The sequence below is a fragment of the Vidua macroura genome, chromosome 3 (assembly GCF_024509145.1).
Source record: "Vidua macroura isolate BioBank_ID:100142 chromosome 3, ASM2450914v1, whole genome shotgun sequence".
Classification (NCBI taxonomy): domain Eukaryota; kingdom Metazoa; phylum Chordata; class Aves; order Passeriformes; family Viduidae; genus Vidua; species Vidua macroura.
In genome coordinates, this window is record NC_071573.1 from 89,473,777 (window position 1) to 89,488,309 (window position 14,533).

The following is a 14,533-nucleotide window of genomic DNA, read 5'->3' on the forward strand; positions in this document are numbered from 1 at the left end:
TAGACTCAGATTGTGCAAATTAACAGTAATTGTGATAGTAAAAGAGTATTTTGCCATGTTTTCTGAAGACTTTCCATAAATCCTGTGCTGTAAACATCTCTGACTCACTTTCTTTTTGACTGATGTCTTATTTTCTCTGTCTCTTCTAATTCTGTATAAACCAATTTGTTTGCTTTACTGTTAATAATAGATAGTTCTTCATCACTTTATAACCACCTCTCAAAAGTAATTATTCAGGAGTTTGCCAACTACCTCATGCATGTGGCCAATAAGTTCTTCAAAACTCTATAAAGATAGAATAAATATTTTTAAAAAATATATTTTAGAGATGAACCTTGATCTCTACATCTTATAACAAACACATTTTCACCTATTCTGTCTGTCCTGGTGAATTCTGTCATATTGTAAATAAATTTGATGCTTTTCAGTGACAAAGTAAAAGAGGAATTTTAATTAATGTCACTATTTGAAAAGGCTATTTCACAATTATACGACTTTCAAATTAGCTACTAAGTCTGAATCTACACTAAAAGGCTATAAAGTGCTTGCTTTTAAAGTCAAGGTTGCAAGAGATGAATAATAACCTTTTTTAGATTAATTCTTATAAAGTATACATCAGACCATTAATCACTGTGGTTTTAGTAAATTAGTAAGAAAGAACAGAGAGAACCCCATTCTTCACTCTCCTTGTGATTTTCCGTCTGAAGCAGACCAAGTGTGAGTTGCATGAGAACCAGAGTGTTGAGCAATAACTCTGCGACACCCTTATTAATTACATTGCATCCAGTTCTTAGTCCTAAAAATATGAAAATTCCTGAACAAATAGAGGACTAGGATTAGGCCTTCAGCCTATTTTTCTATGTTGCAGTATAAAGAAACTCAAGGAATTTATTTATTTGTCATACTCTGTCTGGATGAAATAAAAAAACGCACACTGATATCTCTTCCTGAATAGCAGAAGAAAACATGCTGCCATAGATGGATTATAGTTAATTTTTCAGGGATGATAATTTATTTAAATGAAGAGTATAATTTATTTAATTGCCATCACTGTTATAATTGCTGTCCATGCATTTGAACAGAATCTCTAGATATGACTGCAGAGCACTGCCAAAACTGCGTATTTAGAGCTTTATATTTGGATCAAAGTGCACTTCAAAAATATATTTTTAATAAATTTCAGTCAGTTATGTTCAAACTAAAATAGAAGAATTATGTATGCCTAAAGTTTTAGAGTATAATATTATATCTCAAAATAAAATTTCACATAAAATATAATTAATTTTGTAGTATAAAGCAGTATGAATCGAATTCTAGCATGTTTTGTTTTGTTTTTTTTTCTAATACTTTTTGCATAGTATTTTGATGACAGCACACTGAATGAACATAGCATGTGATCTATAAAAAGATGGTAATACTTGCTTCACTATCTCTGACTATTTCAAACACTTGCAAAATATTGCAAATACATTATAATCCATTTCCTGTTTGACTGATGCTGTCGTTTAGCTCTTCCAGCAGTGACCAACACTGGAAACTGTGACTAAAACTAAAATGGAATAGAGTCAAAGTATGCAAAGATACAACTCCAGAATAATACCCCACTTGCCAAGGCTGTCCTGAGCTCAGGGTAGTTTCTTCTGGTGAATCTTCTGGTCAGTCCTTAAAACTCAAATTAGGAGGGTTCCTGTGGAAAAAGCTTTCTTGTGCTGGCTCCGAGACTGTTGCTTGCAAGGGTCTCCTGTTTTCCCCTGAGCTGTTATATTTCCTGATACAATTTCCAAGGACTTAGAATCAGCAAATCATTTTGTTTGTAAAAGGTAGAGTGTGTTTTAATGTTTTTACATTTATTAATATGGTATTTCAGCTGTAGTTTTATCACCAGATGTAGTTTTTTATAGCCAGTCCACCCTTCAGAACCTTGACTTAGACTAACATCATCAGTAACATCTGTTTCCTCACTGTTCATTGCTTTCTCTGGGTTCAATCTCTTACTGGATCTCTGAAAGACTCGACTAATTACTTCCTTCCAGTGTGAATACTCATGATTTACTACACATTTTCACCAGCGTTTGAACACATTTTCTGTTTACATGAGAGGCTCTTCCTTCTACCACCACGTCATCCTGGTCTTTTGGAAATCAGGTATCTGGTTATCAGATTACTTTCTTGTCCAGGTTAGTTTGTTCTTTAGAGAACACTCATAGTTGCCTGAGAAATTATTTCCCTTTAAAATAGCTATCTCTCAGCTCCTTACCGATCTAATGTATTCAGTTTATTGTTCACTAAATGCATTGTTTATTCTGATTTGTAGTAATTTAATTGGAAATTCTTAGAAAATTTTTGTTGCACTGTCTTCCTCCCAACCACCTGTCACAGTTTCCTCCATTATGAACCCACATGGAGAAAAAGTATTTTATTTTTGTGCTCTGACCTCATCTTTCTTGAATCCTCCTTTTATAGCCTGAACATCTGTTAGCCCTACCAGCTCTCTGTCTGGCTTCCAAATCTCTGAATGGTATTTTATTTTCTTTTTTTAATACTTCTTCAATTGTTCCTCAAAGTTTTCTTTTACTTGCTTTGTGTAAACTGTACTTTGTTTTTTTTTAGGCTGATAGTTTATGGTCGTTTTTGTTTTCCTTATTTGAATACAATGTTGGATTTTTTTTTTTTTCTCAATTCAATAATTAAGTAAAATATAATTCCATATCCTGCATATATCATCTCTTTGATTTTTCGGCATATCCACAGCTAGATCCTTTGTACTTCAAAGGAGGTCTTTTCTTTTTTGTACAGACTCTTCCTGTCCTCAGTTCCAGGTGTCACTCAGTTCTTCCTCCTGACACTGCTGTTTCAGCCCATGCCTGCAGCTTTGCCTCAGAGCATCCCCTTCTCTCTGAGTCTGCACATGCCATTATGAGGATGTGGCAAAGGCTGCTGCCATGCAGGTTGCAGCTTTCAGCTCTCAAACGACCTGCATGTCATCTCTGGAAGTTCTGTCCTGCATTCCCTTGGCTGTTTCTTTTTTTAATGTAAGGACTGCAAATTGCTGCCACTAGTGTGTCTCTGGAGTCTGCACAGACGTATGGGGTCCACAGGATGCGCTTCTTAAATATTCTGTGATATTTCTGAGAGAATAGTGAAGTTCTAGGCTCACCAGGCTTGACTGCTGTGACACTGGAATTCATCAGCTGAAAGCCCCTCTAGGATTTGGCCATCCATGTTTATTTGCAAGCATGGACTTCATTTCTTTCGTATTTGCTGAAGATTAATGAGACAGATGCTTTCATTATTCTAGGTGGGTGATGTACAGGCCTAAGAATAACCAAACATGTAATGCCCATACTCTGCATCTACAAGCATTTGGCAAACCTTAGTCTGGAAATTACACTACTACAATAGACTGAGAAATATCCATTTTCTGTTGTAATTACAAAAAAATCAGAATGCCATATGCCATAAGAGAAGACATGGCAAGGGTGATAATTGTCATCTGAGGCAAATCTCTGTGAATTTAAATGCTTTACATGAAATTTGATGTTATGCACTGATTTTAAAATAAGTAATCTTCTTATAAAGCAGTTTCTTATATTAATCTAGTGATGTAAGTATATATACCACTTTGTGATTTTGAAGATATTGCTATCAATGTGAGGATGCATTTACTCAGTTGTCAGCATCATTATATATTGTTTTAAGTGGAGAAGAGTACATGAGTGAGTAGTTGTCCATTGATTTCATTGTTGCTACAGGTTGAAGTACACTGGTTTGTTCTTATTTTGGTGCAATATTATTTACATGTGTATTCAGTTTTAAGAGGAGTAGAATTGTTTTGTAAATAAATTTGCAGTGGGAAAACATTGCCAGTAAATTACACATGGAACAAATTTTTAGTTTTTACCTTTAAGAATATATCAGTTTCCTTCCTCTACTTTGCTATAATCTAAATGTTTGAGACATATATGGCCCTTATCAAATAAAAAAGCTTCGAAGCACTTTCAAGATTTACACAGAATATAATGTTCCATGTAAACTTGCACTTACATTTCTGCTCAGTGTCTGTTGGACTTATTGTTTCACATGGTTTTGTCACATATTTGCTGTCATTGTTTTAGTTCATTTCAGTAGCTATTGCATTTGCAGACACAAAGGGAGTATAAATGCTGGGGGTTGCAAATCAAAACATTTCCTCATTTGTTACACCGGAATGCAGTGATTTCCTGAAGGAATATGGAAGAGTACTGGAAGATGCAGGTTCCCAAGAGGACTAGAATTTGTTCTTCTGTTCATTGAAAGACATGGACAATAAGCTCCAGACCTGGAATTTATGACTTTTTGTAAATATAAATATGTGTGAGGTCCCAAAGTTCACAGTTACTGAATGAATGAGGCAGTTGAATTGGAGATGAAGAGCAGCTCCAGGCAGAGAAGGGTGTGGAAATGAGACTGATGTGCTTGAAATTCAGCACATAGACACCAGTCATACAGCTTGGTCAGGTGCCGCTGTGAAAGTGAGTTTCAAAGCCTGACTCATCTTCCTAGATACCAAATCTATTATTTGGGTATGGCTAACTGTGTCACTTTAACCCATCCAAGAGAGCACTCCCAGCTCTTTTGACGAGCTGGAGCTTGGGACATATTGTCTTGACAAGGTAAATTGAAAATATTCACTGCCTTCATATTGATGGCTCTTTTTAATATGTATTTTTCAAGCATACTCATCCTTCTTGAAGGTTGTAGATGTGCTAAAGCAAAGTAATTATGATGGAATAAATATTAAGTTAAAACCAGATGGTTATTAAATATACCTGAGGCATTTCTAAATCTTGTGTTGGAGGAGAATTCAATATTACTTCTATAATATTCTTTTAGTGTGAATCAGATCTTAGCTTGGGGTGCAAGAATTAAAAAAAAAAAGGTGCAAGTGAAAAAAATAGCAGATCAATTAATATTTTATCAGGTAGGGGCATCCAAACCACAGTTTTGTTCACCCAGGAGTTTTTGTATGGCAATGGCAAGACTGTTGGGTATTACAGCATGCATTATTCAGGGCCACTCAGGCCCTCCAGCTCATGCTTGCCATCTCATTTGTCACATACTGTATGTCTTAGTCTTTCAAGGTGTTATCCTGCAAGTACTTTTTTCTGTGTTACATTAATGAAGTTTGAAGCACAGCTATGTTGCTGTGTTGCTTGCAATACATCAGCAGAGTATTACAAATGAGTCTCAGGTTTTTGGATTCTTTTGGTGCTCAAATGCTATAAAACTCTGTGATTTCTGTTTTTTTAAAGAAAATTAATAGATATTTTGAATTGCAAATAGTGAGTGCTATGAGCTTTCAACTTGGCAAATTATGAGCATTGACAAATCATAGAATCATGGGATCATAGAATGGTTTGGGTTGGAAAGGATCTTAAAGTTCCAACCCACCTGCTAGGCAGGGACACATTATACTTGATCAGATTGCTCAAGTCCCCATCCAGCCTGGCCTCAAACACTGCCAGGGATGGGGCATCCACAGCTTCTCTGGTCAACCTGTTCCATTGCCTCACCACTCTCACAGTGAAGAATTTCTTCCTTATATCTGATCTGAATCTACCCTCTTTCACTTTGAAGCCATTCCAGCTTGTTGTGTCCCTCTGTGCCTGTGTAAACAGTCCCTCTCCATCTCTCTTGCAGGGTCCCTTTGGGAGCTGGAATGCTGCTCTGAGGTCTCCCCAGGGCCCTGTCTTCTCTAGGCTGAACAACCCCAGCTCTCTCAGCCTCTCTTCACAGGAGAGGTGCTCCAGCTCCCCGATCTTCTTCATGGCCTCCTCAGGACCCTCTCCAACATAAAAAGGGGGGAGAAAGTCTAGTTTGTTGTATCCTTATTTAGCACAGTGATTGATTCTTTACAGTTAGCAAATCTGTTGCATTGCTACCAAACTACAGAGGAATTACTCCCTATATATTTTAAATTTGGATTTGCAATCAGCAGAGTTAAATGAAATGTAAAATCAGATATCAGCTCCATTGATTTCTACTATTGCAATTAGCCCTGTGTACTGTGGAGGAGGAGGCTCTGCAGGTCCCCTGGTCTGCATGTTGAAATGCAAGTCAGGGCAGTTCCAGTTTGGAGAATGGACATGTTCTTTCTTAGCCCAGTATGTTACCTGTATAAATGAATGGAAAGCTCTCTGCCAGATAATGGAGTTAATGCTGACTATTTTCTTTCCATAAGTTCATCACAGTGAGAAAAAAAAAATAAGAGTCTATTCAGTTAGTGTGCAGTCTGCTCTTCAAACAGATTGCTACAGATGTCTTCGGAGAATCAGCTCATGAACAATGGCAATTTACTTAATGGTATTTATACTGCATTTTTCTAGTTTATATTCTGTCCTGTCACGTTTGACTAAATGGACAAGTAGAGCACAATATCTGTTCTCTTAAATTTGTATCATTTTCATCTGAATTATAGTTGAAATCAGACAGTTGTCTTACCTGAGCTCTTTGGGAACAGAATTCAGCAGTTTGAGTCCTGGAATTAAGTCTGTTAACTGTTTCCTCCTTGTCAATGTTATTTTGGAATGCTTTGCTCCTCTTCAGATATTTCTTTGCATTACCATCTCAGAGCAGCCAAGACCTCATTAAAAAATCTTGAAGGATACTTGGTTTTCTTCTCTAAGTATAGTAGAAGTAGAAGATAATGAGATGGAAGGAAGAAAAAAAATTACTTTGTTGAATTTGCCCTTAGTAACAAAGAACAAAAAAAAAAAAGAAGTGTAGAAAATGCAGCAGGGGAAGGTGAAGGAACCAGAGTTTCATAAAATATTTTGGAGTGCTTTCACAGGCTTGTTTAATTTCCACAGAGCTATGTGGTTTGCATATGTCAGTCACTTTAAAGTAATGCTTTGTTTTGATTATGGATGTGACTTGACAATAAAATTGTTTGCATAGTGCTCAGTATATGTAAATTGATACTTAAATGCTGCTGTAAATATAATTACTTTAATAGCAAAAGGCAAAATCAAGTTGACTAACAGAGTTTTTAATTATATTAACATAAACCATTTGTGATTTAATACAATGGTGTTTACAAAATTAGATACTATATGCATGTATGTTAAATCAGTACATTAACACACTGGGTCTAAATTAACTGTTGTTATATTTCCTTGACTGATCAGAAATTTGTGTTTTATGCTACATTTGAGTAGTTCACTAACATACATGGGAAAGATACATTATTTTTATGGTTGGGTATTCAACCCTAACTTATCCTGTTTCTTGTTGACTTAGAGCTTATCTTGGGAAATGTATCATCTGGCAAAGAGAAATTTTTCACATAATATGAAATCATATTCAGTTCAGTAAGAGTAAGATGATGTGCACAGAAGTCCCACTGTACTACTACGTCTTTAGATATTCCTTTTACATTGCAAACTCTTCAAGTTAGATAAAAGTTGATAGGTTGCTGCCAGTTAGCAAAGAGCAGATGGTGTTTACTACTGTGACCGGTAAATTGTGTATCTGTGGGAGTAATAAGCCCAATTAGGCAAATGTTGATTGTGCTTTTAAGTGTTGTAGTCTTGGTACCTATTTCCATACCTGTGAGTATGTTCATTATAAACTTCTTTGTGCACTTTGAGAAAAGCTCAGTGGTGCACTTCTGCAGCCTAAATTGTTGGCATTTGTATAAATACCATTTTAGATAATGTCTTCCAAATGAGCCAGTCTTACACACATAGTTCCAGGCATTCCTTATTACTTACTTTGTATTTTATTTTCCCATAAATGGTAAAATTTGACTACTTCAGGCTTGGCTAGAATGAATGTTAAAAGCCAGGTGGCTTTGTGTCCTAAAGAATCCTCTTGCCCTTCATTCAATAAAATACAAATCCAGTACAAGGGAAAGTCATGTTTAGCTCAGCATACTCTGCAGTTTTTAAAAATACTGCTCTTCTTGCATAGCTTCCCAGCAGGAAGCAGTGAGCCTGCCTTCCCTACCTTTCAGACCTCTGTCTGGTGACCAGTTTTCTGACATCTCTAACCCCTCCCCAGCACAGGCTCAAGATTCCTGAGAACCATTCCTGTTGGCCCTTGGCCTTCACCACCAACCCAGCTGAGCTGGACAAATAGGGACACCCTTAGGAAGAGCAGTGTAGTAATCCAGGTTGCAGGAGAAAGACAAAAGCCAAAGATAAAGTGTGACATAGAATCGTAGACTTGTTTGAGTTGGAAGGGACCTTAAAGATCACCTGATTCCAGTCACTCTGGCTGTGGGCAGGGGCATCTTCCACTAGATCAGGTTGCTGAGAACCTCATCCAGCCTTGCCTTGAACATTAGGATCCTCTTTCTCATTTCTGAGTTGCAAAAAGCTGGCTCTGGTGTTGTCTTTCTGCCAGGAGAAACCGGTGCTGCTGCACTTACTTTGAGTTGTAATACCCTCTTTGATATCTGAGCCTGATGATTTTAATAGCAATGGTTTCAGCAGTCACTTCCTCACAATCCAAATAAGCAGTAGTAGCTACATACGTTCAGTAAGGTCTGTTTTGGGTTTTTTATACATACTTGACAGCTCTGTAAGGTCAAGATCATGCCTTTCTGCATGGCTGTGCAGTGTCTGGTACAATTAGTCTTTCTGGATACTTCTGCAAGTAATAAAACCTTTGCAATTAACAGCTTGTTAATTGAGGATTTAATATAGATGCACAACTTGTTCCTTGGCTTTTCCTTGATTACCTCACTTTAGATTTAAAAACAGAACCACATAAAATAAAATGCTTGGGTGTTTTACAGATTAGCAGAATTTAATAAATGACACTGCTAATGCATGTATTAGAGAAAGAGCCATTCAAATTTTCCTGACTTAAGAAAGACTTTTATATACAAGATTTTTGTCTGGAGTTGCTGACCATCTGTTTCATGGAGTTATGCCAAAAATATTTTTTCACTGTAGATTTAGGTGCTTGCTTGCAATGAGCTAGTAAATAGCCAGACAAGTATTGCAGCATCTTCTTCTAGCACACTGTAAATGTGAGTTCCCAGCACTTCTCAAGATAAAAAAAGGTGTAATAAAAAAACATTTATTTCTTAGGTAAATCTTCTAGTCACAGTAACTTTAATAATTCTAACTTTGTTAATCAGATTTAATTTATTCTTGAAGCAATTCCACTGATTTAAATCTGAAATTAATTTGGCCTGGAGTTTTCAAGAAGCTGTATTTTGCCTTTGAACATTTAATTTTTCTGTGCACAGCCTGGCATTGAGTTATTGTTCAAAGCCTAACAGAGAGATGAGACTCAGTGAGCTCTGTAGGAAAGGGCAGCTTTCTCTGTTTCTCCATTGGTTCTGGGACTGCTGCAGAGACATTTCTGTCATACAAGACTATAAGAAAACAGTAGCAGATGTTCTTTGGAGTAGGTCTCCGGGGTACATTCATTTTCTGCTTCTGGTGTTTGCTGTCTCCTGACATGCCCTGCTAAAGTAGAGCCCTGCAAAGTTCAGTCCTACCAAACAGGTGTCTCAGAAGCTCTTCTCCAAGAGACAGCAAGCATCACATCACATAGCTGTAGTAAAAAAACAATGTTGCATGCTTATCTGGAAGACTAAATTCATTTTGTTAAAGCCAAGAAGTACTGGATATTGAATGGGATAAGCAGCTACATATAGAGGGAGACAAACCTGGGCTCTGCAGAATCTGCTGGGGAATGGAATGGAATGGAATGGAATGGAATGGAATGGAATAGAATAGAATAGAATAGAATAGAATAGAATAGAATAGAATAGAATAGAATAGAATAGAATAGAATAGAATAGAATAGAATAGTATTATTGCTGCTTTTAATGAAGGGATGGGACCACAGTCGGGCTAAAAATGATTTGCTGCTCAGATAAAGATCAGTTTCAGAGGCTGTGAGGTTTAAGAGAGCAAGCAGTCGGTCATAGCTCAAAATGGTCACAAGTTCTTCGTTGCAAGGCAATATATAACTTTCTAATCCAATGGACAGTTGCCACAAAGTTTATTTTGCTGTTCTGTCACCTTTACTTACTTCTGCTGCACTGCGGATACTTTATCCAATGGGCTACTATCTCACGTGTACACGTATGCTTCTATTATAACATCTGAACTCTTAGCTTACTCTATACATTGCAGCTCTACATTATAAACCCTTCACCATCTTATCAATACAGTTTCTCACTTCCTTAAGACATATTCTTACTTACAACTATATAAACGATATTTTTTTCTGCCTAATGTCTGTATACTTTATTTTTACATCAATCCAAGCTTCTTCCATGCCTGCAAATCAAATCCTCTTGTGTCTGTAGAAGTTTCTATCTTTCCATTTCCCTCAATAGAATAGTTCCAATAGGGTAAGACCTACAATGCTCAGCCCACATGCCTGACCAATTCAGGACTGACCAAAAGTTAAAGCATGTTATTACAGGCATTCCTCACCAAATGCTGAGGAAAATAAAATTTGCCTTCATAATAGTCCAGTACGGTCTTAACATGAAGTCCCTTGTGAATATCAAAACATGAGATATTTTTAAAATAAATGCTGTTCTAAACTAAATGAGCTATCAGAAGTCCTAGAATAGGACCTTAATTATAGGCAGGTCTCAAACAGTAAGGTTTTATTCAGGCATGACTGTCTTTGTCTTCTCCACTTTTCTTTAGAACAGGACTGAATTTAGAAAGATTCTTCCCCACCCTTACCCCCATCCTGCTCTCCATGAATAAGGACAGGATTTTTTGAGGATAATCAGTTCTGAAAATGTAATGACACTTTGTCTCTCCACAAAGGAACTGGTGAACAAAATGGTGAACAAAACACTGATAAATAATAAACCTTTTTCATGTTGTCAAGCCAGGGCTATTTCTGTTTTGCTGCTTCTAGAAGAAATTAATTTCTTCTCCCAGTTCAGGGCTTTGTTCTGCATTATCTTAGAGCTGGAAACATTTGTCTTATCCCATTCGTTATTTATCTAGCTTTTGTTACTGCTGTGAACACTGCCATGATCTGTGTATAAAATAGAAACAGTCACGGACACAAACGTGTTTTTTGAATGGTAAGCATATTCTGGTTGTAAAACCCTATTAAATTAGATTTTATAAAGTAAGAAGTGTTATAGTTCTAGTAGAAATGTATTTGGGCTGCATCAATCAGGGAAACAAATATTTTTCTAAATGTAAAGATGCATTTTCTACCAGTCATTGTACTTAGCTTGAGGCTTGAATGCTGATGCTGTAAACTATCCCTTAGATTTGTTATACCTGTTATACCTGTGGTATGTTGTCCTGAGGTAGTTTGAACAAAAACTTTTGATGAAAACTGGGGAGCCAGAGCTTTGTCTTTGGGCACCTTACTGTCTGATTGCTTGTGTGAAGTGTGAAAGTAATCAGGATGCAGGTAAATCTGCTGAAACTGTGTGTATATATTGGTTGGGGAAGATTTTGGAGATACTAGCTGTAGACAAAGGAAAGATCTATTGAGCTGTATTCTCTGTCAGGTTTTATTTTGCAGAGGAGAAGGTTTATTCCACAGCTGTTGATACATGAAGCATCATGCATTTGATTATAAGTAAAGCATCCCCTGCTTTCACCTGATCATTTTCTGTGAAGACATGTATCATCTCCCCCTGACAAATGATAAAAAAAAATCTGAGAAAATAATGTACAGAATCTCTGCCATAAACCAGGAAGGGTTTCTGCAAACTAGAAAGCCTAGCTTGTTCATGATGTTCATAAACATGATTGAAAAGTTAAGCCACCTATAAGAACATCTAGAAACACAACAATATTTTTCAGATGGAAGTTTGTTTGCTCCCTAGCAGTGAAAGCTTTCTTTTAATACTCTCTCTTCTATATGTCAGCATTTCTTAGCTATCCTCTCCTAATATGACCAGATATTATCCCAGAAACTTAGAGGTACTATTATTTGGAGAAAATTTGTGCACATGGCAGAATTGGATTGGATCTGAGATTGCAGAATAAGATCTGCAGTTACAGCTGCTGTACCAGGAATGTGTGTTTGTGGGCAAGGCTCACCATTATATGCAGTCCAGCTGCCTCAGTTTCCACATTTTCCTTCACTGTCTCTGTGCTCGGGTTGTGTGTGCATTTGTGTGGCTGTAACTGGAGCCTAAACTTTCCAGTATCAAAATCAGTTCTGCCCAGCATGTCTTCATTTAAAAAAAAAAAAAAAAAAAATGAAGTTGTGTTTCAGATTTCCTACATTTTGGGCTGTTGACTGAAACATCCTCTTTCCTATGTGGTGCTTTTACCTACATGTGAACATAAAATATATAATTTTTCACAAGTTATTGAGTCAAAGTTACTCTACCAGTACTTTCAGACCTTGGGGAGTTTTGAGATTATTGATTGTGCTGAGGATACCCAGTGGCTTCAGACTTCCTTGGAAGACTGAGAATAACAGTAGGATGCCAGATACAGTGCTGTGGCTTGTCTGCAATTTTAGACAAAACCAAACTAAGAGCAATTCAGTTTTTTAGTTGTAGATAACTGCTTCCTTCCTGATATGTGCTTTGTAGATAGTGGATGAAATGTGAGTGTCTGTCTGCTACATAATCAATAGAATTAAAATCCCCAGCCACTTATTTCCTGTGAAGTGATTAAAATCCACTTAGCTTGTAATGTGGTCTGTGCTGGCCATACTGCTCCTTTGCAACAATATGTCAAGGTAATGATTATACAGTTTATGAAGTGCTTAAATAGAAATGGTCAACATAAATCTTCACAGAGTGTAATTTAATAGTTTTATTCCATTCAGAGAGCAAATGTAGTCAAGCTTTGGTTGGCCTTCTCATAGTTTCCTCTAAAGTTACATAATGTTACAGTTCTTTAACATTTTGAGGGGTAGCTTTTCTTAATACTAAGGAATGCTACAAGGATGCAGCAGGACATCGTTCCTGTCTGATTGGTGATATGTGTCACAAAAGATTTGGTGCCTGTAACTTGTGACACCTTCCCTTCTGCTCGTAAGGGGGTCACTGTAAAGAAACAAAAGCTCTGCTGTTTGCTCAGCCATCCCTAATAAACCTTTATATACATGGGTATATAAATGGGTGATTTTTGAAATCTTATTTTTATCAATAAATTGTCTACTATCTAGTATTAAATTTCAGTTCTTGCCATTTGTTCCTCATTTTTTGGTTTATTTTCGTACAAAATTGAATAATCAATTTGAAGCCAACAACTTCTTCTAAGCCAAGTTTTTCCTGGAAGCGGCAGAGCAACAGTTTGAAGACATAGGATTGTTGATAACATTGATTGGGACATTGACTCAAAATCCTACCCCATTTTGAAGAGTTAATAACTTATATTAAATCAACAGGTAGAGTTGGAAAAAAGTAAAAAAGCACGCAAGCTTGAAAAATCTGGTTTTGGAGCTTGAAATCATGCTAAATTTGCATGAAATTATTACCACTTACTACTTCTTCCATGGACACATTATCTTGTGGAAATCAATTATTTTGGTTTAGGTGGCAGTAGATTTTACTGTACATATTTATTTTTCCTGTGATTACATACTATTTGCTTAGACAGTTAAACCAGTATTTGAAGGAAGTTGAAAATTATTTTTAATTAAGACACCGGACTAAAAGCCAGCTTGGGATTTGAAGCATCTGGGATGATTCAGAGTTTGGGTGTTACTAACATGGCTGATGCATTTGTGTAGTTACATTCTTGCTGGTTAAGGTGAAAATAAGAATATTTCCCCTTTTTTTTCATTTTTAAAATAGAAGGTAGTGCAAAACAAAGTATATTATAATATCTTTATAGACTTTTATGTGTATTTTTGACAGCAACATTTTCTTGATTGATATTTCTTACTGTCATGTTCTTTTTCTCTGAAATAAAAAGAAAGTGCTGAAATAAAAAGAAGTGCTGATACAATGGCACCCCTTTTGCTTTGATGGAGCTTATTCTTTGTTGAAGCCAGCCCAAAATACTGTCTGTTCAGACTTGAACATAATTCCAAAGCATCTTAAGCAAGTGCTGATGATGCCCAGTCATCTTCTCAAGACCGCATACCATAGCATTTTTAAAAGATATTGGAAATAATAAAATATAATAAACTGAGAGGACTGTTGATTACAGAATAAACAAATTACTTAATAGACTCCTCCCTTTTTGCTGCTTTGTGTCGACATGATATTAACACCTCATTTATTTATTGTCCTGTCTTCTGATTTTCCTGTAGACATCTCTCCTCTTCATACAGAAAAAACTGCTGTATGTGTAACATGAAGTGTGCAGTGTTTAGGAATATTAGCAATGTGGCAGACAAAGCCGTGTTCATTTTAGAAAATGCCCTTGAATATCTACAATGATCTATTGATTGTCATTTGTTCTGGTGCTGGCAAAACAGGTATTTGAAGGCTGTACACAAAACAGCACTTATTTTCAAGTTGATGTGCGAAGCATCAAATCCAAAAATCTATCTAAAGCTCTAACTTCGCAGGATATATAACTTGCAAGTAAAGCTGACTAACTTGGGAAAGAACCTAGGCATTCTCTGAGTT

The 14,533-nt window shown here is 36.5% G+C and overlaps 1 protein-coding gene across 13 annotated transcripts in view; it reads left to right on the forward strand.

The window, feature by feature from the left end:
- The window catches only part of KHDRBS2 (KH RNA binding domain containing, signal transduction associated 2), a 356,668-nt gene that overhangs the window by 89,918 nt on the left and 252,217 nt on the right, over nucleotides 1–14,533 (forward strand). The window lies entirely within an intron of this gene.